The 26,308-nt window shown below is 33.9% G+C and overlaps 2 long non-coding RNA genes and 2 other non-coding genes across 4 annotated transcripts in view; 1 reads left to right on the plus strand and 3 right to left on the minus strand.

Annotated features, from left to right (window-relative positions):
- LOC109150054 lies at positions 1-13,906 on the minus strand. Its single transcript, XR_002049079.1, has 3 exons — positions 13,688-13,906; positions 10,935-10,938; positions 1-13 (listed from the first exon to the last, which is right to left on the minus strand). It is a non-coding gene; the product is annotated as an uncharacterized LOC109150054 (long non-coding RNA).
- TRNAR-UCU lies at positions 5,304-5,376 on the minus strand. Its single transcript has one exon. It is a non-coding gene; the product is annotated as a tRNA-Arg (tRNA).
- The window catches only part of LOC109150055, a 20,467-nt gene continuing 3,630 nt past the window's right edge, over positions 9,472-26,308 (plus strand). Inside the window, exons 1-2 of the long non-coding RNA XR_002049080.1 lie at positions 9,472-9,483; positions 11,614-11,619. This is a non-coding gene — a long non-coding RNA (uncharacterized LOC109150055). The remainder of the gene's footprint in view (positions 9,484-11,613; positions 11,620-26,308) is intronic.
- Positions 12,825-12,897, minus strand: TRNAR-UCU. The gene has a single exon. It is a non-coding gene; the product is annotated as a tRNA-Arg (tRNA).

The raw sequence follows: 26,308 nt of genomic DNA on the forward strand, positions 1-26,308 counted from the left end.
GCTCACTTTTCCCCTTCATTTTTTCCAACTCAATGGGTCTACTTTGAGAATCAATATCTCATTCACCCATTATCCATTTTGAGCGTACAATATATCAATATCTTCGTCTCACTACGAAGAACTCGAATCCACTTTGACCCGACCCAAATCAGAAGTGGACCCCACTGATAGTTGTACCCCAAAATAGCCACATAACATGCCATTTTAATGCTATTTTTCCAACAGATTTTTCTCTCCTCGGTGATTTGAATCATAGTAGCTTGATCTCCGTTTTCTTTGCAATATATGGCTAATTGGCAAAGGGGCAGTTGCGCTTCGGTCGCTGGACAGAACCGAGGCAGTGGAAGTTGGAATCGTGATCATCCATATCGAAGTCAGCAATGTGACAGTCATGGCTTTAATGTTCAATGTCAAATTTGTAATGGTTTTGGTCACACAGGATCCAATTGTTTTCAGCGCTATGATGATCAATGTCAAATTTGTAAAGGTTTCGGTCACAAGGGAGCTAACGCTTTTCGGCGCTATGATGATCAGTGTCAAATTTGTAAAGGTTTGGATCACACGGGAGCCAGTTGTTTTCAGCGTTATTCAGGGGCTCCAAGTTTGCAGTCTAATTTGGTGTTTCAAGATGGTTTGGGTGTGTTAAAACCTCGTCAAACTCTCATACTTGGGTTCCGGAAGCTGGAGCCACAATTCATGCAACTCCAAACGTAGCAGCCATTTCTACCTCGGAGAAGTACACAGTACTGGTAATGACACTTTACGTGTCGGTGATGGTATGTGCCTCTCTATTAGTCGTGTTGGTCATGCTAGTTTTGATACCCCTTCTTGGTTTTTTACGTCTGATATAGTGCATGTTCCTGGTCTGTCTACCTCTTTATTATCTGTTCAACGTTCTGCTACAGATAACAATGTGTTCTTTGAGTTTCATCCTTCCTTTTTTCTTGTGAAAGATATCACCACCAAGGAAATCCTCCTACGAGGCAGTAGTTCGGGTGGCCTATACACTTTACCTGTTCTAAATTCACATCTTTCTGTGTTTCTTTTTCTCTCCGCTAGTGCTTCCGCTTCGATTTGGCATGATGGGTCATCCTCATCAGCGTGTCCTGAGTCAAATTCTTCCGTCATGTTCGATTAGTGGGTCTACTCGTAGTATTCATTGTGATTCTAATTTATGTTCATCGTGTCAATTGGATAAATCTACACGTTTCCCTTTGGCACGTGTTGAGTCTAGCACTTCAGACATTCTTGATTTGATATACATTGATATTTGGGGATTAGCTCATTTGCTATCTTCTAATGCTTGTCGTTATTTTGTCATCTTTGTTGATGATTATTCTCGTTACACTTGGTACTTTCCTATGAAGCAAAAAGCTAATCTTTATGCCATATTTGATCATTTTCGTGCTTTAGTTGAGCGTTCATTTAATCCTAAAATCAAGTCCTTTCAATCTGATCTAGGAGCTGAATATAAGAAATTACATTCCTCATTTGAACAACTAGGCATTAATCATAGACAATCATGTGCATATACTCACGAGTAAAATGGATGTGTTGAACGGAAACACAGGCACATTGCTGAAATTGGGCTCACTCTTATGGCTCATGCCTCTATTCCGTATCATTTTTGGGATTTTGCTTTTGAGACTACTGTTTATTTGATTAATGAAATGCCTTCTAGTGTCTTAACCAATTCTAGTCCTCATCATGTGTTGCACAAGTCTCCCCCTTCCTATTCTTTTCTCCGTGTCTTTGGCTGTCTGTGTTATCCTCACTTAAGACCATACAATCGTCACAAAATGTCATACAGGTCTTCTCCTTGTGTCTTCCTAGGTTATCTTGAGTCTTTTAGGGGGTATAGGTGCATGGAGTTATAGACTAATAAGATTTACAAATGCAGGCTTGTCAGATTTGATGAAAACGTATTTCCTTTTACTACTAAATCTTCCTTGCAGGCTGCACCACCTACTCAGACTGCTCACTGGCGGAATATATTCTCCACCATGACGTCAGCAATGCTGCATCAAATTCCGTGCATCTAGATTCGCCGCCAAAGCCCGTGTTGCCGGACGAGCCCATGCAAGCTGATTCCGTCCAGCCTACGTCATCCTCGGCCGAACCTGTAGAGGCTGCACGGCGTCCGCGTGGCAAATCGATGAGGCCAACCATCCGCACTGACTCTATGGCAACTTGCAGTAAGTCTCAGGCTCCTCCTATGGCTCTGGCTGCTCAGGTTTGTCCTACAGAACCTACGTGTTACACTTAAGCTAATAAATATCCTGAGTGGCGTGAAGCTATGGACCAAGAATTTAATGCTCTACAACATAATCAGACTTAGTCCCTAGTTCCTTCCACCACAAGTATGAATATTATTGGGTGTAAATGGGTGTTTCACACGAAAAGGAAGGCGGATGGAACTATTGAGAAGCACAAAGCCAGGTTAGTAGCAAAAGGTTTCAATCAAGTTCCAGGTCAGGATTTCGTTGATAAATTCAGTCCAGTGGTGAAACCCACAACTGTAAGGCTTCTATTATCCTTAGCTTTATCATCTGGATGGGTTATCAAGCAGCTAGATGTGCATAATGCTTTTTTAAATGGAAATTTGGACGAAACTGTTTATATGAAGCAACCCCCGAGTTATATTGATGCTAGTTTTCCACACTTTGTCTGCTTATTAAAACGTTCCATGTATTGATTAAAACAAGCTCCTAGATCATATCCGTTGGTTTTCAAGCATAAAAAACAGATGTTCCACTTACTCTCAAAATTGTCTACCACTTTAAAGCCCTAGTTACCCCATGCATGTTCATAACTGTTTACCACTGAGGCCCGAACCCACAACCTCCCATATAGAAGAGTAACTTGGTGTTATTAGACCATAAGATCATTGACGCACTTAATGCTTTCTAATCATTAACAATTTTTTTTTATTGCATTTAAGGAATAATAATAAAGAAAATTATAAAAAGAAAAAAGTGTCAATGGTATAAAAAAAATGTAAAGATATAACACAAACAACACAGTGAACAAACATTTAATACAACTTATATTACTAACATAATTTTAATTTCAATTAAGAACTAGTATTATTGACTCTTTCTAAATTTTAAATTTGTTGCACTAATCTATATACCTATTTTCTTTTTTGGGCTAAAGTAATTCATTAAGATTTTAAAAATCAAAATTAGATTATTTAATATAATAATAATAATAATAATAATAATAATAATAATAATAATAATAATATTAAAAAAGAATGAATATTAATAATAAAATTAAAAAGAATGAATATTAATTTTTTTTTAAAGACTAGTGTTATCAAAGAGGGTCATTATATCAGGGACTGCGGTCAAAAAGGCGCTGTTTCTTTCAATAAAAAAACGGTGCGCCGTTAGTGTTAACGGAGCGCACATTTTTTTGTATGTTAATTATCAACTAATACTACAGTGTATCTAAACTGACACTATAATATATCTAAATCGACATTTTATCACGTACTATTTTTATATTATCAAATGAAACTACAGTTATATCAAAATGATACTGTAGTTGTGGTGAAATGAAACTGCCATGTATATAATATGAAACTGAATAATATTTCACATATTTGTGTGTATATTGTACAATGAAGCTGTAATTATATCAAAATGATCATGTAGTTGTGTCTTAATAAAACTATAGTGTATATAAAATAAAATTAAATAACATTTTCACATATTTGAGTCTATAAATATCGAATGAAAATGTAGTTATATCGAAATGAAACTGTAGTTATGTTGAACTGGAACTACAGTGTATACAAAATGAAACTGAATAACATAGTTACTTTTTACGGAATGGTGCGGAACGACGGGAAACGGATGCCGTTTATTTTCATTAAACAAAACGACGTCGTTTTGATGCGCGGTGCATAATCGATTATGCACCGCGGTGCACGATATAATTTGCCTATCAAAGAGGCAATTCCTAATTTGCTCTAAGTACAAAATTCATACTCATAAGGTACAGAATTTTATAAGTGCTTGTATATGGATTACACTTGCATGCGAGCTTTATACTTATAGATAAGTATTATTATTATTATATATGTATATTTATATACATGTGAACCTATTTGACTTATATCTATGATCTTGATTGGATTAACGTGTTATATGATAACAAACGATTGTCCAATCTATATCTATATGTATTTTACAGGGTAGAGTGGTGTATACCTAGCATTCGTGCTAACAGGTTAATTTTGTATACCTTTTTACTTAACCCCTTTCAGGTTTGACCGATGATTGCTGAGCGCGTTATATATAGCTAGACGTAGTATAGAGTTTTGGGTTCTAGTTCTAGTATTTGTCAAACCTCTTAAACTAATCTTGATAATAGACTTGCGCAGTCTAGTTGATCCTTATTATGTTTTGTAGTGCATTGACACTTAGGCATGTGAGCGTTATTTCTTGTGTCGAGTTGAGCTTAGACTCCTGATATTGAGTTTGTGGGCCCTTAATGATGTATGATGACGATACGTTTTGTTAGTTTATTCCCGTGTAGTTGCTCTATTGAGGGTAGCTACTGGGTAGCATCCCCTTTTGTTTTGATTTTTGGGTAATTAGTATTTAATTTTCCTCTCTTTATTCCACATTTTTCTACTATGAAAATGGATGGACCATATACTCATCTTGTAACTAAATATCAAAGTTATAATATAAAATATGTTATATATTTATTAAAACTATCAATGTCAAATATGAACAAGTGATTGAGTTATAACAGGATAACTCTAAGGGGACGTTTGGTTCACGGAATGTTAGATTACCTTAGGGAATGTTAGACTGCTGAGAGTGTTAGATTCCTGTGTGTGGTTAAATCTGAAGTATGTAATATAACCATGTTTGATTTAGGAGTTATGTTATTATGCGATATTACTTTTTTATTTTAATACCCTTAACATATTTTCGTGTATTTCAATATATAAATTTTAAAATAAATAAGACAAAGGAAACTTATATTAGTTTGAACTTGAAAAACAAAATTACTTTATAAGCTTAGATGACGTAATAAGAAATAAAATAAAATATATAATTATAAAAATAATTAAATATGATACATATAATAAGCTAACATAAAATATACTATATATTTCATACAAATACTAATTAGAATTAAAATGTAAAAAATAGAAATTATGCACGGGAATCTTACAAAACCTAAGAGAAGTAAGGAAATCACATTCTCTTAATGTGACATTCGGAATCTCACATTCCCTTAGTTATATTATATAACTTGAACAAAACGACCCCTAATAAAAACACACCTAGTGGGACTCGAACCCACAATCGCTTGATTAGAAGTCAAGCGCCTTATCCATTAGGCCATGAGTGCTAATTAAAAAAGTATAACAAAGTAAAACTTTTAGTAGTGTAATAACTCATTGAACCAAAAGTAGTACTACGTATTTATTTAGACTATCATTTTTAGACTAGCGTTATTACAAAATTGCAAACATTTATTTCAGTGGCAATTATAATCAATCTCTCATATATTATCTTGGATTTATATACTTTGCATTACTTATTTAAATAAACAAATACAACATTCAACTACCGATGTTCATGCATCTCCTGTATAATCTTGAACTGTTATACTTTGAATTACTTATTTATAAATAATCATTGGGTATTATCTCATTCGCACAACACGCGTAAAAAACTAGTTATTGTAGATATAGATTTTATAATGGTGACTATGAAGAAAAAGTACTGACTGTTAGGCTAACTTTATCCCTGAAAGAATGGGACTTGCAAAGTGATGTGGCATGCTATGTGGAAAATAATTTTTTATATTATTATTGTTAGTTGTTTATTTGTACTGCAAGCTTGCAAAGTGTAATAAAAAGGGTTGATGCATGGAAACATGTAGCAGTATTTTTATACTTTATTTTTAACTTATTATTATTATTATTATTATTATTATTATTATTATTATTATTATTATTATTATTATTATATTCGTACTTTATTTATTATTTATTATTTTATTATTTTATTATTTTTTAAAATTATTTTTTGATACAATGTGAGAGTATGACGACTTTTAAAAGTGGGAGAGTATTGCTGAAGTGTAGAAAAAATAATGAAGAAATTACAAATTTGATGATATAGAAGTATGATCTATTTTTAAAAGTAAGAGAGTATTACAAGCATAAACATAGTGTTAAAAGGTGGATACGATTTCCCGGCCACGGTACCAAAAAGTTGATATTACAGAAAAGATGTGAGATAACGGGTGATAATGTCATTCTGCAAAGGATTGGGACTATGACGTGTACTTGTGAGATAACTAAGGTTCTAGGCACTAAAATTTTGAACTCCACAAAAATCCAAGCAACTCATATTCATGAGTGAGCAATTATCATCAATAGATTGAAAGTCTAGCACAAGTACAGTTAACACTATTAAAACACAAGAAAACACAATAGTAAAGGATGTGGCTCAAATTAGGGGATATCACCTTCTAGATGCCTTAACAGCCTAAGAGATTAGGGAAGAACAATTAACCAATGGATCAAACGGTTATGCACAAAGGAATCGTAATCTTTCATGAGCAAGTAAACAAGGATTAGAACAAGGTATTGCTCCACTATCATAGTGTATCAATCCCAAGCTCTACAAGCACTAAAGCATATAAATTCCCGATTTTCCCTACTTTCATAGAAATAAATCGGGTTGAGCAAGATGCGGCTTGAGTTCCTCTCCTTACTAAAAAAGAAAAAGGGGTGGATACAATTCAAGTCCGAATTGAGGAAGGATTTGACACTTTAAGGATGAATTCTGATTTGGTTTTGACTTCATCCTAAACAAGCAACGCGTCTACCTTTATCAAATCACACTTTTAACTATGACTTAATCTCTTAATTATTTATAATATTGATTTAACCCTTAAATTTTTAGTAAAACGGTAAATTTAGTTTTAAGGTTTTTTTTTTTTTTTACAAATTTCAAGGACCAAATTTATCCCTTCACAAATAATTTGAAAATTAAATTTACACAACGCTATAATTGGGCACTAAACGTTTCTTCTTTTTTTTTTCATTTTTTTTTTGGTCCTTAAAGTATAATATATATTTTTTTAATTTATAAATATTTTGTCCTTAATTCACAGAGTTTTCCCTAGAAATATTTTGTCAAACTCATCTTGGCTTGGTCAAAATAAAATTGAGCAATAATTGAAATTATTTTTTCAAGACTTAAAGTCAATGTTTGAGTATAAGTTTTGGCATTATCAAAATTAGGGGAGAAATTGTTAGGAATAAATTGTAACAAATTTTGATATGCCAAATTGTAAATCATATAACCCCCAATTTTATTTTAGTTAGACTAGTCGAGTCATAGATCAAGAAAAGAAAAATTGGATGAAGAAGATATCAAGCCTAAAATCAAGAATTTGCCTAGTGAAAATGGCAAATAGAAGAAGATGTATGCGTGATATGTGGAGGGAATGTTTTCGCTTGGATAAACAAGATATAACTTAAACCAAACATTGGAATGTGACATTCGAAATCTCACATTCCCATGGTTATATTATATAACTTGAACCAAATAACCCCAAATAAGACACACCATAGGGATTCAAACCCACAATCGCTTGATTAAAAGTCAAGTGTTTTATCCATTAAGCCATAGGTGCTAATTAATAAAGTATGACAAAGTAAAACTTTTAGTAGTGTACTAACTCATTGAACCAAAAGTAGTACTACGTATTTATTTAGACTATCATTTTTAAATTAGCGTTATTACAAAATTGCAAACATTAATTTCAGTGGCAATTATAATCAATCTCTCATATATTATCTTGCATTTATATAATTTGAATTACTTATTTAAATAAACAAATCCAACATTCAACTACCGATGTTCATGCATCTCCTGTATAATCTTGAACTGTTATACTTTGAATTACTTATTTATAAATAATCATTGCGTATTATCCCATTCGCAAAACGCGCGTAAAAAACTAGTTATTGTAGATATAGATTTTATAATGGTGACTATGAAGAAAAAGTATGTTAGACTAACTTTATCTCTGAAAGAATGGGACTTGCAAAGTGATGTGGCATACTATGTGGAAAATAATTTTTTATATTATTATTGTTAGTTGTTTATTTGTACTGTAAGCTTGCAAAGTGTAATAAAAAAGGTTGATGCATGGCAACATGTAGCAGTATTTTTGTACTTTTTTTTTTCCAGGTACACTTGGACTGAGTTTCTCAAGAAGAAGAATGAAGTTGAGCAAGTGTTGCCAAAGCTATTGAAGCAACTTCAAAATGAGAAATATTTGCAAATATCAAAAATTCGAACGGATCGTGGAACCGAGTTCGTGAATGGTGTGATACAAGCTTTTTGCAATTCACAAGGAATTTCTCATCAACTATCTGCCGCGAGAACACCACAACAAAACGGTGTTGCCGAAAAAAGAAACCGGACGCTTAACGAAGCCGTACGAGTGATGATTAGTGTCGCCGGTCTCCCGAAAAAGATATTGGGCGGAAGCTATCAACACTGCCTGTTACACTCAAAATCGAAGCATGATCCACAAGCAGTATAGCAAGACGCCATATGAGCTATTCAAAGGGAGAAAACCAAATATTGGTTATTTTCATATTTTTGGATGCAAGTGCTTTATTCATATTAATGATAAATTGCATCTAAAAGCTTTTGACGAGCGTGCAGATGAAGGAATTTTTCTTGGATATTTGACTACCAGCAAAGTATTCAGAGTTTTGAATAAAAGAACAATGGTGGCTGAAGAATCCATACACGTGGTATTTGATGAAAAGTCACACGTCAATATGATGCTCTGGACGAAAATGGCGAGGATATTGAGCAAAATGGTAACAAGTGTTAGATTGATTTTTGTGATACTGATGATACGTGTGAAGATAATATTTTGCAGGGAATGGATGAGTTGGAAATTAACTCTCTAGAAAATCCTATCTCTCATCCAGTAAAAAATGAAGTTAGGGATGCAGTTGGTATTGAAATTGCAAATCAACCCAGGGATGCAGTTGGTATGAAAATTGCAAATCAACCCTTGGATGCAATTACGGGAGAAGTTGGAAATCAATTTCAAAGAGAAATTCGAACCAGTGCTACCACTTCTCAACCAATGGATCCACCCAGTACCATGCACCCATTTGAACCAGACTTAAGATGGCTCAAAAATTACCCACCAGAATTAGTTATCGGAAATGTTCGAGATGCCGTGAAAACAAGATCATCTACCATGGAAGCGTTGTTCACATGTTATCTATCTCAAATTGAACCAAAAGAAGTGTACGAAGCTTTAAATGATCGTAGTTGGATTGACGCCATGCAAGAGGAACTCGATCAATTCAAGCGGAATGACGTTTGGGAACTTGTTCCAAGACCAACGAACCACAATGTCGTAGGAACTAAATGGGTCTTCCGGAACAAAGCAAACGAAGAAGGCGTGATTGTTAGGAATAAAGCAATGCTCGTTGCAAAGGGATACTCTGAGGAGAAAGGAATAGATTTTAATGAAACCTTTGCACTCGTAGCACGACTCAAAGCAATAAGGATTGTCATAGCCTATGCCGCACACAAAGATTTTATCGTTTACCAAATGGACGTGAAAATTGCATTCTTAAATGGACTACTCGAAGAAGAAGTTTATGTCGAACAACCCCCAGGTTTCGAGGTCAAAAGCGAAGGTGACAAAGTCTACAAACTTGACCATATTCTAGACACTCTTTCCATTCATATCCTAGTCAGCCCTCATCGCCGACGCGACCCACTGGATGCGCTCCATCAAGGTTTCCGGAGAAATCCATCTCTGTCCGAACCGAGCTATTCGGTAAAAAAACTAACCGAACTGAAGTATGGTTTAGTTTTTTCTTTAAAATAATAAAAATAATAATAATAATAAAATAGTAAATCTAATCTCCTTGATGCCTGCTTTGTCGTTCAGCTCCTATTCTAACTGTATCCCTTTTAAATATGATTTCTTTATGGCATATTCTCTACTTTGCACTTTTGTTGTTTGCCGCAATTATTTTTTGCCTCACAATTATCTCTAATTTGAGTTATTCTTACAATATTCAGTAATTTCCTTAGTTTCATGTTTATATGCCATTAATGTGCTTCAACATCATTCTAATTTTGATTTTCAGTGCAATGGAAATATATTTTGCCAAGAAATGAAGAATTGTGTCTAAAAATTAATTATACAATATTTGACACTTGTTATCTAAATATTAACTATACAGATGGATGATTCTTCATGTTGTCACCAAAACATTCCAAATGAGCCAACTGAAGAGTCGGTTAGAGAAAAAAGCCAACTGATGTTTAAAGGGAATTAGTACTTATTAGTGTGTTTGAACTTTGGATTGCTATTTTGTTATATAATATTTAGAATTTGGATTTAGACTACGTGAATATGTATTGTTTGATAGTGTGTTTGGAAAATTAGGAAATGATAAAAGTAGGGGTTCTAAAACCAAACCGAATACCAATTCAAACTAATTCCGAACTAAAATCGAACAGAAACCGAATTGAATTATAATTTTAAACCGTATGGTATCATTTTTTTAATATCAAAATATTAAAACCGAAACTGAATCTCAAAACGTCCACCTCTAATCCCAACAAATAGTCTAAAGTCCCATAACAGAAATAGACTCCATGAAATATTTTCCACATATGCTTGACTTGCAACATTATCTATAACTCAGTCCTCCATATTACCAGTAATAGAAGACCACAATTATGCAGACAAACATTTTCCTAAGTTTCTCTAAATAAACAATAATCCCCAACGCAGTGGAGAAAAGTTTTGTACATTATCATGCAATTGAAACATTTAGGATCTAGAGCAAATAAATACATCGCTTTTAAATAAGCTAGAACTATAATATAGACATAGCTAGAAGCCTAGAACTATTGTTACCTGATACATTTTCTCTTAATTAAGTCTTAACAAATCAAAAATATTTTTCTATTGACTATTACTTTTCTCATAGGTTTGAAATAAAATTTATAATCACACTTTTTGTCAACTCAATAATTTCTCATTTGTAGATAAATAATTGAAAAAAAAAAAAAAAAAAAAAAAAAGCAATCCATTTTTATAAAATACAAATTTATAGTTCACTTATAAGGAATGTTATATTTTTATTAATCTTTCAATTGTGACCTTAAAATATTTAATTAAAAATTATTATGAAGGGAAAATTTTAATTTATGCTCCACTATATGCTAACTATCAATGTTACCCCTTAATTATTAGTGGTGTAAATGTTTCCCCTCAATTTTCAAAATGGTACATATATTGTCTCCCGTAGTGTAAATGTTGCCCCTCAATTTTCAAAACGGTAAATATATTGCCCCTCTCGTACCGTACGAGAGGGGCAATATATTTACCGTTTTGAAAATTGAGGGGCAACATTTACACCACTAATTATTCAAGAGTGATATTGATAGTTGACATATTCTGGAGGGGCATAAACAACAAGTTTCCCTTAAATGAATAAATGGTTGTTTTCTTTATACAATTATATCCGTTAAAAGAAAATGAGAAATATCAATTTTGGTCCATGAGTCTGGTGTAACATTTTTAGCTCCTCATAGACAAATCATGGTTGTTCTAAATAAAATTTTTTGAAATCGTAGTTTTGCAAGATCGATTTTGTTATCTGATCTAGGTATCAATCTTTATCTTTTGTATCTCATTACTCAACCTATGTCATTTTAACTCAAGAAGTGCTCAAATATGTCTAGTGTTATTTGATAAAAGATATCAAGTTAGTATAATAGTTATGATTTTTTGAGTTGAAAATGAAATACGTTTTGAATAAAGAAATGTGTAGAAGAAAACTTGCGATCAAAGTAACCTTACAAAATAAGAGTTCAAAATTTTTTGACAAATTTTGTTGTAATGGACTAAAAAGACTACTTTAAGAAAAAATTTTACAACTAAGGGACAAAATCTACAGTAAATATAAATTTAGTAAGTTATTGAAGAAACAATTATTCTATATATTAGATTACTAGTATAAGCTCAAACAACAATGTTGAGATGGTCGAGTTGGTTTAAGGTGTCAGAATACAATTTTCGTCCGAAAGGGCGTGGGTTCAAATCCCACTCTCAACATTTTCAACTTTTACCATCTATTTATGAGGAGCAAGTTTCTCCATATATATATATATATATATATATATATATATATATATATATATATATATATGTGGAACTCGTTAATTATCAACCTATATGCAGCCTACTGATGGTGGTTCAACATGTAAATGAACAGTCAGGACCATCCTCAAGAACAGGCACTGGAGATACATACAAAAGTGTTCTCCAACCTAACCTAATATAGATCACTTGGATTCCCACTTGGAAGAGGATAGGAATGCTGCTGGTGTGTAGAAGGGATGTCATGCTTTTTCATGGAGTAGAAGGGATTACCGTTTTGGCATCAAATCAGAATTATTGCAGTGTTTAATTCAATGATGCAAAATTTTGTAAAGGTATTGCTTCACGTGGCCTTGTTTTCAATGGCGCACCCTTTTTTGCTTCAAAAGTGAAGAGCGTTTAATTTGGGAATGATAATTAGCAGCAACAACATCGACACGCATATGTGATTTGATCTCCGTTTTCTTTGCAAGATATGGCTAATTGGCAGTGGGGGCAACGGCGCTCCGGTAGCTGGACAGAACCGTGGCAGTGGCAGTCGTGATTGTCCGTATCAAAGTCAGCAACATGAGTCGTCCAATTGTTGACACGGGGGCTAACTGCCCCAAATAAGACACACCTAGTGGGACTCGAACCCACAATCGCTTGATTAGAAGTCAAGCGCCTTATCCATTAGGCCATAGGTGCTAATTAATAAAGTATGACAAAGTAAAACTTTTAGTAGTGTAATAACTCATTGAATCAAAAGTAGTATTTATTCTAAAGTTCTCACCCATAAACAAAAGAAGAATCCTTGGATATGAAAATAGGCCAATGAGGGCCTCCACTTTCATAAACATTGACACCTCCCGGTTCCCAAGTTATTCTAAAGTTCTCACCCAAGGGAGTGTCATCCACTGAAGAGCAATCTTTGTTTGTGCCACATATTTCATCAATTTCATCTTCATTGAGCACTTCTTCAATTGGATCATCTTCAAGTTGATCCTCATCACCATTATCCCCTTGCAAGTCTACACTTTCACCCCAACTTGGTGTCTCCATCTCAATGCACTCATCAATAACCGCATCATCTTCATCTTCAAGGTCCTCACCCTCCTTTTCATTTTCTTCAACCACATGACCTTCATTTGGCAAGAGCAACTATTGTAGAACATCTACATTGGAAGACAATTCTTGAACGAGTTCTTGAGTTGTCAAACCTTGTATTTGAGCCATCCTGTTGTCTAGTTGAACTTGTTGCTCATTCAATTGCATAAGCATGTTGGCCATCATGAACTTCATCTCCGGATCTTGATCAAATGGTTGGAATTCTTGTTGAGGTTCTTGATAGAGTGGCTCTTGAGGTTCCCATTGATTATTGGCATATTCAACATCACTTGGTCTCATGTGATAGCCCTCATTGTCAATGTCATCATCGGGTACAATAGTGACTCCCCAACGCCTAGCCAATGCCAAGGTCTCCTCATCTACTCCAAACATCCCAACACTTGGTGAATGGATGTGATGATCATATGAGGGTTGAGTGTCTTGGGGGTATGGTGTGTAATGAATGGGTGAAGGGTATGGATTTGGAGAGCAATCTTGTGGTGGAAAAGGAGGTTGAGGTGGATTGTAGTCTTGTGAACATTGAGGGTATTGATCATAAAAAGCATATTGGGGATCTTGGTATTGTTGAGGATATGGATTATGGCATGGAGGTTGGGAATGACAAGGTAAGTCTTGGTAGGATTGTGGTGGATAAGGATTTTGAAATTGAGCATCATGGTAGCTATTTGGAGGAGGGGTTTGAGTTGTACAAGGACTAATGGATAGGGCATTGTAGTATCCTTGTTGATGCTTGTAGTCTCCATAACCCCATAAGATTGAGAGTTATAATATCCTCATTGGTTCATCTTGCAAAATCTCTTTCAATCAAACAAAATGAAGTAAACTTGAAAGGACGAATAAGCAAATAAAAACAAAACTTAGTCTCCTAAGATTCCCTAAACTCTAATGCAGCAAAAGAAGCAATCACATAGAACCACCAAGTTGCCAATCCCCGGCAACGGCGCCAATTTTTTATGTAGCAAAAATAAGATGTGAGCTCGGGTGTGAAATGTCGTCCTCAAGGGATTGGTGGATATGGCACACAATATGCAATCACAATAAATTAGGCACTAGCATAAGGAAATCAACAAGAAGCTAAGCAAACTACAAGTTTAAGGAAATGATAAGACTAACACATATACACAAAGATAAACACAAAATAAAGAGATAGGACTCAAGCTAGGGAGTATTATCATCTAGATGCTTTAACAACCTAAGGGATTAGGGAGAACAAGTAACCAAGGAAACAAGCGGGAATGCACGTAGGTATCCTAGTCTACGAACCATTCTCGTGATTAATAAACAAGGATTAGAACAAGGAATTGTCCCACTTTCGTGGTGAATCAATTCCAAGCCCATCAAGCATACAAATCATCTAAAGCCCCCAATTTCCCCTATTTTCGTAGGAAGAAATCGGGTCTATGCAAGGGGTGGCTTGGATTCATCACCCAACTCTCGTTGAGGCAAGGAATCCTCCAAAAACAAGTTAATGACTGTGTACATCAAGCATTAACAAGATATAAATACAAAACCTTCACAAACACATGAACCCTAGGTTGGAGTTCTTCCCCTTTTTTTGCAATAATCACAAATCAAGCATCAAGATAGAAAATACAACCCTAACTCAAGTCCAAAAACTAACTACTCATGATTAAATAGCATAAAGAACACAAAAACACTAGCATTAAACATAAATCTTGCAAAAGAAAGAGATAAGGGAAAGAACGCTTCTCTATTGAAAATGGATGGTGGAATCTTGAAATGTTGGAATCCAAGCTTCAAATCCAAGATTACAAGCTTCAAAAGTGTAAAGAAACATAAATCTAAGCCTAATTTAACCTAAAAATATGAAGGGAAGTCAATGAGAGTGTCTAGGGTTCTAACAAGAGTCAAAACCATGTAGAAATGAGAAAAACGAGGTTAAAAAGAGGCAGAGCAGGTTGGGACGGCGTCTTGGACGGCCGTCCACAAGGCAGTACGAATTTTCCAGATTTCTCACTGTTTCGGTTTTGCACTGCCTTGTCATTTCCCATTCATTTTGACCATGAAATATGTAGCAAATGATTTTATTGTCCTCATCAAAGTAGTAGCCCTTCAAGTTGTCTTTAAAATTTAGTTGAAATCACTTCATTTGGACATTCCTATGTCTAGATATGGTCAAATTAGCGAACAGTGGTCAGTTTTGGTCAAAATCTGTAAGTTTGGAACTTCAACTTCAAGGATGATTTTGACCACTTTGGCTTCCTTTTTAGGCTTTGATGTCTGCATATGAGTTTTAGCCCTTTGAGCCTTCTTTCCAATGGGACATGAATCACGTAATTTGGATGTTTGTAGCTCGAGATATGGTCCAAAGACTATGACGTCAACGTGCAGTTCGGGAATTGCAATTGCATGATCGCTTGCTTCTCTTTTGCTTTGGTTTGCCCAAATGACCATGACCATTGAAAGCACCACTCTTAGGCTCCCTTGGAAGTGTTTTGCCCATCCTCTTAGCTTTTCCTTGGCTCCTATGGACTCTAAATGTATCCATAATGTTCCACTTCACTCCAATATCCACCAACATGCATGATATATATTACTCATCTTTGCTTCCAATGCTTTCCGAATCAAACTTCTTGCAAAATAACACAATTTAGTCATAATCTCATGAAATTTAGAATGATCAATATGCAAAATTGCTTAGTGAAAGGGGGAAAATATAGACAAATAAGCACTTATCAGGAAACAATTGTGTTCAACGGTCGATCCATGCATAGGATAGGTAGGGATCACTATACCCTTTGAACCTTCCCTTGTGAAGATATGTTTACTCTACTAGTTGTACGGTAGAACGCGATGTCTTTGAACCGACTGCCGTTTTTGTAGACGATGACATATCTCACACAGGAACCTCCCAACCATGCTCTGTTCTCATGACTGTGCCCGTTTTGGTCGTTGATCACCGTTCCTGGTTCTGCGAGAGTTTCTAAAGAATTGTGCCCATCAATTCTCCTTTGAAGCGGCCCTCACTTCTCTCTTACATAGGTGATTCTTTCCCGAGTATCCCGCATACACACACATGTCAACCGACATTCGAATCATTAAAGCTTCAACGTGCTAGCCTCGTGCGGGAGTCACTGTTTCTAACGAATAGTGGTAGGGAATCCGACACTACATGAAAAATGCACATAGACAACACTAGAAAGACAACGGTTTTTAAGAAAAGTGTTGTCTTTTGTATAAAAGACAACAGTTTGGTCCAAAACTGTTGTCTTTGATGCAACACTTTTGTCAAAGACAACGGTTTTTACTTAACTGTTGTTATAAGTGTGTTGTCTTTGTGCATTTTGTGAAAAGACAACACCACAACGACAATGGTTTTTAAAACCGTTGTCTATGTGCGTTTTTTTTTTTAAAAAGACAACAGTTTTTTTAACCGTTGTCGTTGATGTGTTGTCTTTAAGCGCACTGGAATACACAACACTAGAAAGACAACAGTTGTTTAAAACCGTTGTGTTTGTGCACTCTTTTTTTTTTAAAAAACAACGGTTTTATTTAACCATTGTCGTTGGTGTGTTGTCTTTAAGCGCACTAGAATACACAACACTACGAAGACAATGGTTTTTTAAAACCGTTGTCTTTGCGCATTATTATTTTTTAAAAGACAACGGTTTTATATAACCGTTGTCATTTATGTGTTGTCTTTAATAGCACTTGAATACACAACACTACAACGACAACGGTTTTATATAACCGTTGTCGTTGCGGGTTCTTTATTTGTTTAAGACAACGGTTTTATTTAACCATTGTCTTTGGTATGTTGTCTTTAAGCGTATTTGAATACACAACACTACAAAGACAGCAATTATAAAAAAATCGTTGTCTTTGCTCATCATTATTTTATAAAATAAAAACAAAGATGTTAACAACAAGAGTTGAACCTATAACCTCAAATATAACAAATAAGGTTTAATCAACTAAGTAACACAAACTCTTATGTATTAAAGTGCAACATCTGGTATATAACTGGGTTGCTTTTGTGTTGTTGTGAAAACCAAAACAACAATTTTATAAATTAGGTTAAGGATGCCCCTAGGAAGAATAGAACCCGAGACTTCTAACAAAATAAATTAAGCTAAACCCACCAAGCCACACCAACACTTATATATACTCAAGCGCAACATCTAGGATATAACCAGTTTGCTTCTGTGTTGTCTTTGAGAACCAAGACAATGAATGTATAAAATATCGGTTAAGAATACCACCCGAAAGGATAGAACCTAAGACCTTTAACATAACAAATAAAGCAAAACCCACAAAACCACACCAACTCTTGTTTACTAAAGTGTTACACCTTATCTTTTACCTATAATTTGGACCTTCATTATGCTGTGCAATCATGTGCACCATGCATGGTGCACACTGTTCTATGTTCATAATTACCGAACTATATATTCAATTCATAATTTTTGAAATTCATAATATTCATAATGATTGAACTCTATATTCACAATTACAGAACTTTATGTTCATAATTTTTTATGTTCATATTCCCAATTGTAGAACTCTGTATTCACAAATCACAAAACTATATGTTCACAATTTGATAACTATACAGTTTAGAAATTATGAATCAACAGTAAAGAAATTATGAATCTACAGTGCAGATATTATGAATCTGTAGTGTAGAAATTATAAATCTACTGTATAAAAATTATGAATCTACTGTATTTAAATTATGAATCTACGGTTTAGAAATTATAAATCTACAGTAAAGATTTTATGAATCTACAATATAGATTATGAATCTATAGTATAGAAATTATGAATCTAAAGTATAGAAATTGTAAACCTATAGTATAGAAATTCAAAATCTATAATATAGAAATTATAAACTATTTTGGACCTAGCACCCCATGTAATAAAACTACTATTTTCTTACATCTCGTTCTGTACATATATATATACCCGATACACCCCGGGTAATAAAGCTACTATTTCTTATCTCGCGTTTTGTACCTATATACCCGGTACTATTTTGGGTCTAGCCGCACCGGGTAATAAAGCTAATTCTTAACTCCTATGTATACCTATATACCCGATTTATGGTGGACTCGATTCATATAAAATCATGAATATACTTATTTAATTTGAAAAAAAAGTAAAGGCTTATTATAAAATTAAAATAAAATTTCATTATTTTCCTTATTACCAAATATATTAGTACATAATATATAGTATATAATATATAGTATATGTTAATATGTTATGTTATTTCCCACTCTGTAAAATAAAAATAATTCATTCAATTCTTTCCCTCTTTGCAAATTTTTAATTAGCGCCGATTCTTTCCCTTTTAGCGCCAATATATGTTATTTCCCTCTCTGTAGAAATTTTTACTTAATTATTTTCCTCGACTTTTGTGCTATTAGCTTCACATGATTACGTTCAGCTCTTGTCGCCGCTTCAACCTCACCACTCCAAACCATCCTCCACCGGTCCGTTCATCTCCACAGCTGGCGCCGCTCGTCGTCTCCACAGCAGCCGCCGTCGCTCGGACCATTGTTACAGAGACATCGCTGGTCGGGTTTCGTCTCCTCCATCGCCGCCACCGCTTGGGGATGACGGCAACGGCGCTCCGCCTTCAGATCTGTCTCAAAGGCTCAAAGCTAAGGAGTAAGGATATATTTTTTCTTTTCTTAAAATAGATCTCAAATCTTAGGGTGCGTATATTGAATTCTTGTTTCAAAAATAGTTTCCAGTGGAGGTGTGAGTGGTTTACTTTGGAATTTTTTTTTTTAGGTATTCTCAATGCTGCTAAAGAATTCTACACTTGTTCTTCTATAAATTGTGTGAAGTTTGAAAATGTATTCACGGCTTAGCTAGGGAAAGGTTTTAATGAAAATGTGACGTCAAATCTTTTGATTTTTATTCTTTCAAGGTATGAAGGCACTGTTTGGGATGACATGCTCATGGAAAAGGTGTTTTTGTTGGTGAGAAAGGACTAGTCAGGTTTGTATATAATATTTGAATAATTGTTCCAGATAAATGTATATACTAGTGTTCAGAGTAGAGGACATGTGTTCTTGGAGTTGAAAAACCAGAGCTGATACTTTTGTTCTTCAGATAAATGATGATGAAGGGTATTTATCTCAATTCTGACTACCTTTTACCTTATTATTTTTTGAAAATCTGTTTCTTAATTGATTATATGTATTAGTAATTTAATTGGTTAAGAATGAAATTAACTTTATTTGTAAGGAGACACAATTTGCTCTACTTCACAGATTCAGCTTGGCTTGCTGGCCCCCAACCTGTTCGTCCTCTGCTGCAGCAAACCCCTCCATCTCTTCCACCAAAAAGCTTGACAGGTTAATCTATATATATAATAAAGCCACTGAAATTGTTGAATATGTTGTATCCACTGAAATTGTTAGTTTTATTAAAAGAAATGGTAATAGCAATGTGTTATAACAATTATCATTGTCACTTCTATCTATTATCTGTATGAACTATCTATATGAATGAATAGTTGTTCCAACAAAACTGTTCTTAAATCTCTAAGGTATTATAGTTTTTATCTCTAAGGTTCAAACATATAGTTGAAATATACATTAAAGTGGCGAGACCCCCACAGTGACACGCTCCGTTCCATAATTTAGTTGTCCCATTGAACCTAGGTGACAGCTAGGTTGGGTATCCACTATAGAACTTTTAATCTAAGGTCTTTAGACTCATCCCTCGTTCCAACTTCTCCACAACCATTTGCTTATACTTGGGTTAGCGAGTTAGCGGCCGCTACGTTATCTTTTTACATCACGTAGTCAATAGAGATAACCCCTGTTGTGAGAAATTGGTTAATGGTATTATGTCTACGACTTATAAGTCTAGACCTACCATATCACATCTAACTTTGTACTTAACTAATTTTGGCTTGACTATCGCAACGTACACAAATTGGAGGTACGAGTTTACCTTTAGGAACATTCCCGAAAAAATGGCATAGCCATTCGGCTTACTCGATCGCGACACGAGTCTAAGGCTCTCAGCATAGATCCCGTCATGGATTTTAGCTGTCACAAATCGTTTCAAGAAATTCCATACAACCAACTGCATTGGCCTACGTAAACACGTAGCCTTTAATGGACTTATCTTCCTTTGATATCTTTTTAACATGGTATACTTTCCAAGTACAGCTAGATATCCCACGTAGTCCAGTCCAAAGTCACGAGCATACCTTAAGTATCTCATAACTCTCACTATTGCCTTCTAGTGCGTAACATTAGAGTTACTCGTGTGTCTACCGAGTTCGTTAACCGCAAAGGCAATATCCGGCTTAGTACAATCCATTTGATACAATTAAACTAGCGTAATAACTCATTTGACACATAAAACTTTTAGTAGTGTAATAACTCATTGAATCAAAAGTAGTATTTATTTAGATTATCATTTTTAAACTAGCGTTATTACAAAATTGCAAACATTTATTTCTGGCAATTATAATTAACCTCCCATATACTATCTTGCATTTATATATTTTGAATTACTTATTTATTATTTGTGCAGAAGGCTTGTCTCAGCTATTACAGAATGCCCAGACTCGTGGATTGATTCAGGGGTGTAGGGTAGCTAGGGGAGCTCCCCCTATCTCTCATTTGTTTTTTGCAGATGACATTCTGTTGTTTTTTAAAGCCAATTACCAGGAAGCAAGTGTGGTCAAGCAATGTTTGGCTACCTACAAGAAGTTAACAGGTCAGGCAGTTAACTTTCATAAGTCTAGACACTTCTAATGAAACCCGAGAGGAGGTGGCCACACTTTTAGGGGTGACCCAACACCTAATTTTGGGAAATATATGGAACTCCCGTCGTTTTTGGGGAGAAATAAGACAATTGCGTTTGCCTACATTGAGGACAAAGTTAGGTAGAGGATCGGGTCTTGGAACAAGAAACTGCTCTCGCGGGCTGGTAAGGAGATTCTCTTGAAAAGTGTGGCTCAATCAATTCCTACTTTCTCAATGAGTGTTTTTTTGCTTCCTGTCTCTACTTGTATGTCCTTGGAAATAACTATGAACAGATATTGATGGGGTTCTGGTAATGACAAGGGAATTCATTAGAAAGCCTGGGATAAGCTGTGTGCTCCTATGAAGTTTGGGGGCTTGAAATTTAAGGACCTACTATCTTTTAATCTAGCTATGCTAGGTAAATAGGCGTGGCGTTTTTTGACTACTCCGGACTCTCTTGTGGCTAAAGTTTACAAAGCACGCTATTTTCCAAGAACATCTTTTTATAAGGCAAATTTGGGTAAATGTCCTAGCTTCAGCTGGTGCAGTATTATGGCAGCACATGCCCTAGTTTGCGGTGGGGTAAGAAGGAGGATAGGGAATGGCAAGACCTCTCTTATTTGGGATCACCCGTGGTTACCCGATGACCCAAGTCCTATGATCCAACCTCATATTCCTGCTGAATTAAGAGGTGTTTTGGTCTTAGGGCTGATTGATCCGGATACCGGAACCTGGGATGCTCATATTGACTGATATTTTGGATCCGCACGATGTGGATCATATTCTAAGAATTCCGGTAAGCCCGGACTATGAGGATTCTTGGTATTGGCATAAGGACACTAGGGGCTGTTACACAGTAAAACGAGGCTATAGGCACATTGTTGGAAATTTTGAAAATACTCCAGGAGTGTTTGGTAATTGGACTACTATTTGGAAATTACATGTTCCTCGGAAATTGAAAACTTTTATTTGGAGAGCTCTGAATGATTTTTGCCCACCAGTATGAATTTGATTTTAAAGAGGGTAGACATTGATTCCGTAAGCCCCAAATGTGGTCTTCAAGCATTCTTATCTTGTGATTTTGCTAGGAGAATCTGGCATGAGGGTGTCGTGCCTAACACTGTCTTTGCTGCTTCTTCTTTTAATGATTGGCTGCAAAATATTTTACATACTTAAGGACCTTGTGGAACTCATTGTGGCAGCATTGTATTATATGTGGAAGGCGCGGAACCAGGCCGTGTGGAAGGGCAACCGGCTGTTGCCGAGTATAGTCTGGAGACAAGCATCCTCGGCTTTAGATGGCTGGAGACAGGTACACAGACGTCTCCAAGAAGACCGAGCGACAAATGCCACACTGCTGCCTTCATCGTACCCCAGGTGCTTCGTAGACGCAAGCTACAATCACGCCACTAGAGCAGCGTATTTTGGAGCGGTACTTCTAGATTTCGAAGGCCGCTTCATGGCGGCATGTAATGGCAAGTTACCGCCTTGTTTCTCCCCCGCTTATGGCAGAGTCGCTAGCCTGTAAGGAAGCTCTTTCCTGGTTGAAGAATCATAATGTGGCTCAGGTTGACTTGTTTACAGATTGTTCGGAGCTATGCACCAGTCTAATGTCGAAGCCCCGGCTTTGTCCTATGTCGGGATTATTATTTCCGATATTAGAGTTATTTTGTCCTCGTTTCAGTTTTACTCAGTTAGTTATGTTTCTAGAGCTTTGAATTTACATCCTCATACTCTAGCTGCAGTAGCCTCTGCTCAGGATACATCTTTGTATTGGGATAATGTTCCCCTAGATTCTATTGTTGTTTTTTAATATATTGCAAGCATATATTTTTCAAAAAAAAAAAATCCAACATTCAACTACCTATGCATGAACTGTTATACTTTGAACATCTCATGTATACTGTTATAATCTTGAACTGTTATACTTTGAATTACTTATTTATAAATAATCATTGGGTATTATCTTATTCGCACAACGCGCGTAAAAAACTAGTTATTGTAGATATAGATTTTATAATGGTGACTATGAAGAAAAAGTACGGGCTGTTAGGCTAACTTTATCCTTGAAAGAATGGGACTTGCAAAGTGATGTGGCATGCTATGTGGAAAATAATTTTTTATATTATTATTGTTAGTTGTTTATTTGTACTGCAAGATTGCAAAGTGTAATAGAAAAGGTTGATGCATGGAAATATGTAGCAGTATTTTTGTACTTTCTTTTTTACTTATTATTATTATTATTATTATTATTATTATTATTATTATTATATTTGTACTTTATTTTTTATTTATTATTTTATTATTTTTTAAATTATTTTTTGATGTGATGTCTGAGTATGACTACTTTTAAAAGTGAGAGAGTATTGCAGAAGTGTAGAAAAAACAATGAAGAAATTACAAATTTGATGATATAAAAGTATGATCTATTTTTAAAAGTGAGAGTATTACAAGCATAATGACAATGTTAAAAGGTGGATACGATTTCCCGGCCACAGCACCAAAAAGTTGATAGTACAGAAAAGATGTAGTGAGATAACGGGTGATAATGTTGTTCTGCAAGCGATTGGGACTATGACGCGTACTTGTGAGATAACTAAGGTTCTAGGCACTAAAGTTTTGAAACCCACAAGAATCTAAGCGAATCATATTCATGAGCGAGCAATTATCAACAAGAGATTAAAAGTCTAGCACAAGTTAACACTATTAAAACACAAGAAAACACAATAGTAAAGGATGTGGCTCAAATTAGGGGATATCACTTTCTAGATGCCTTAACAGACTAAGGGATTAGGGAAGAACAATTAACCAAGGAATCAAACGGTTATGCACAAAGGAATCCTACTCTAAAGCTATTTTCATGAAAGTAAACAAGGAATAGAACAAGGTATTGCTCCACTCTCGTGGTGTATCAATCCCAAGCTCTAAAAGCACTAAAGCATGTAAATTCCTGATTTTTCCCTACTTCCATAGAAATACATCGGGTTGAGCAAGATGCGCTTGGGTTCCTCTCCTTACTAAAAAAAAAAAAAAATGGATACAATTCAAGGCCGAGTTGATGAAGGATTTGACATTTTTAAGGATGGATCCTGATTTGGTTTTGACTTCATCCTAAACAAGCAACGCGTCTACCTTTATCAAATCACACTTTTAACTATGATTTAATCTCTTAATTATTTATAATATTGATTTAACCCTTAAATTTTTAGTAAAATGGAAAATTCAGTTTTAAGGTTTTTTTTTTTTTTTTTTTAAATACAAATTTCAAGGACCAAATTTATCCCTTCACAAATAATTTGAAAATTAAATTTACACAACGTTATAATTGAGGCACTAAACGTTTCTTCTTCTTCTTCTTTTTTTGTCCTTAAACGTATAGTACATATTTTTTAAATTTATAAATTAGGAGGGTAATATAAAAAATAAAAAAATAAAAAAAATAAAAAAAAGGTAGAATTGTCATGTTTAATGTTTATTTTAGGAAAGTACACAACACTTTTGGCTATATTACTAATACTAGTTTTTTTACGCGCTTTGCGCGAATGGGATAATGCCCAATGATTATTTTTAAATAAGTATTTCAAAGTATATCAATGCAATATTATATCGGAGATGTTCATGCATATGTAAATAAATATTGAATTTGTTTATTTAAATCGATAATTCAAAATATATAAATGCAAGATAATATTTATTGAATTTTCTAATCGATATTTGGTAGTGGTAGTTTTCCACTACATGTTTCATGCATTTTGAGATGTGTGTCGTAGGTTATCATGTGAAAGTATTGAACAAAATATTAATATTTATTATATTTGTATAAAATACTTGGTAAATAAATATATATAATGTATTTTGTATTATAACTTTGATATTTAATTACAAGATAATGTAAAAAGAAGACAATGGACAATGCAGTGAATATAATAAATTAATAAATTTGAAGGTAATGAATCTTTGAATTGTAGAAAATAAAGATAATATAACTAATGAAATTATATCTATTTTTAAATTTTTTATAATGAATAATTTTTTTAAATAAAGGCATTATAGACATCTAATTCTAAATTAATTAAATGCATATGTATTATTTTTTGTTGTAGCTACTACTTTATTTAGTTTAAGAGCAATAAAGTGGGCAAATTATGCTATGGAACCGTGTCCACCTTGCAAGGTGGACATGCATATCGGAGATGTTCATGCATATGTAAATAAATATTAAATTTGTTTATTTAAATATGTAATTCAAAATATATAAATGCAAGATAATATTTATTGAATTTTCTAATCGATATTTGGTAGTGGTAGTTTTCCACCACATGTTTCATGCATTTTGAGATGTGTGTCGTAGGTTATCATGTGAAAGTATTGAACAAAATATTAATATTTATTATATTTGTATAAAATACTTAATTGGTAAATAAATATATATAATGTATTTTGTATTATAACTTTGATATTTAATTACAAGATAATGTAAAAAGAAGACAATGGACAATGCAGTGAATACAATAAATTGATAAATTTGAAGGTAATGAATCTTTGAATTGTAGAAAATAAAGATAATATAACTAATGAAATTATATCTATTTTTAAATTTTTTATAATGAATAATTTTTTTTAAATAAATGCATTATAGACATCTAATTCTAAATTAAATATGTATTATTTTTTGTTGTAGCTACTACTTTATTTAGTTTAATAAGAGTAATAAAGTGGCGTATATACTTTTCATCAACAATAATGCAATCATTGATTTTTTTTTAAAAAAAAAAATACATACAAAAAATATTAATGCAAAAGTATAATTGAAATATTAAGTTTTTTTCTGATCTAAATAATCAAAAGAATATTAAGTTTTTTTCTGATCAAATAATTTTTAAATTTCTTGATTTATAATCTTTGATGCTTAACTTTGAATGTTATGTATTTAGTCAGACTAATTATTTGAACAAAGTTTATGTTAAATTTTATATTATATATATTTTATATTTTAAATATATTTTAACATATTCGTAGTATATATGTTTAACAATTATGCCAACTCTAATTGGGGTGTGGTTCGAAACTAAGACTTTTCTTATAGAAATTAATGTATAAGTTAAAATAATAAATATTTAACGGAATATTCCGTTACTAAAGTTTATACTAACGGAATTTGGGTTATTTAAGGAAAGAAAATAATATAATAGAGGGTAAATAAGGAAAATCAATAAAAAATACTAAAATAAAAATAATATGAACCATTTATT

The sequence above is a fragment of the Ipomoea nil genome, unplaced genomic scaffold (genome assembly GCF_001879475.1).
Source record: "Ipomoea nil cultivar Tokyo-kokei standard unplaced genomic scaffold, Asagao_1.1 scaffold2191, whole genome shotgun sequence".
NCBI lineage: Eukaryota > Viridiplantae > Streptophyta > Magnoliopsida > Solanales > Convolvulaceae > Ipomoea > Ipomoea nil.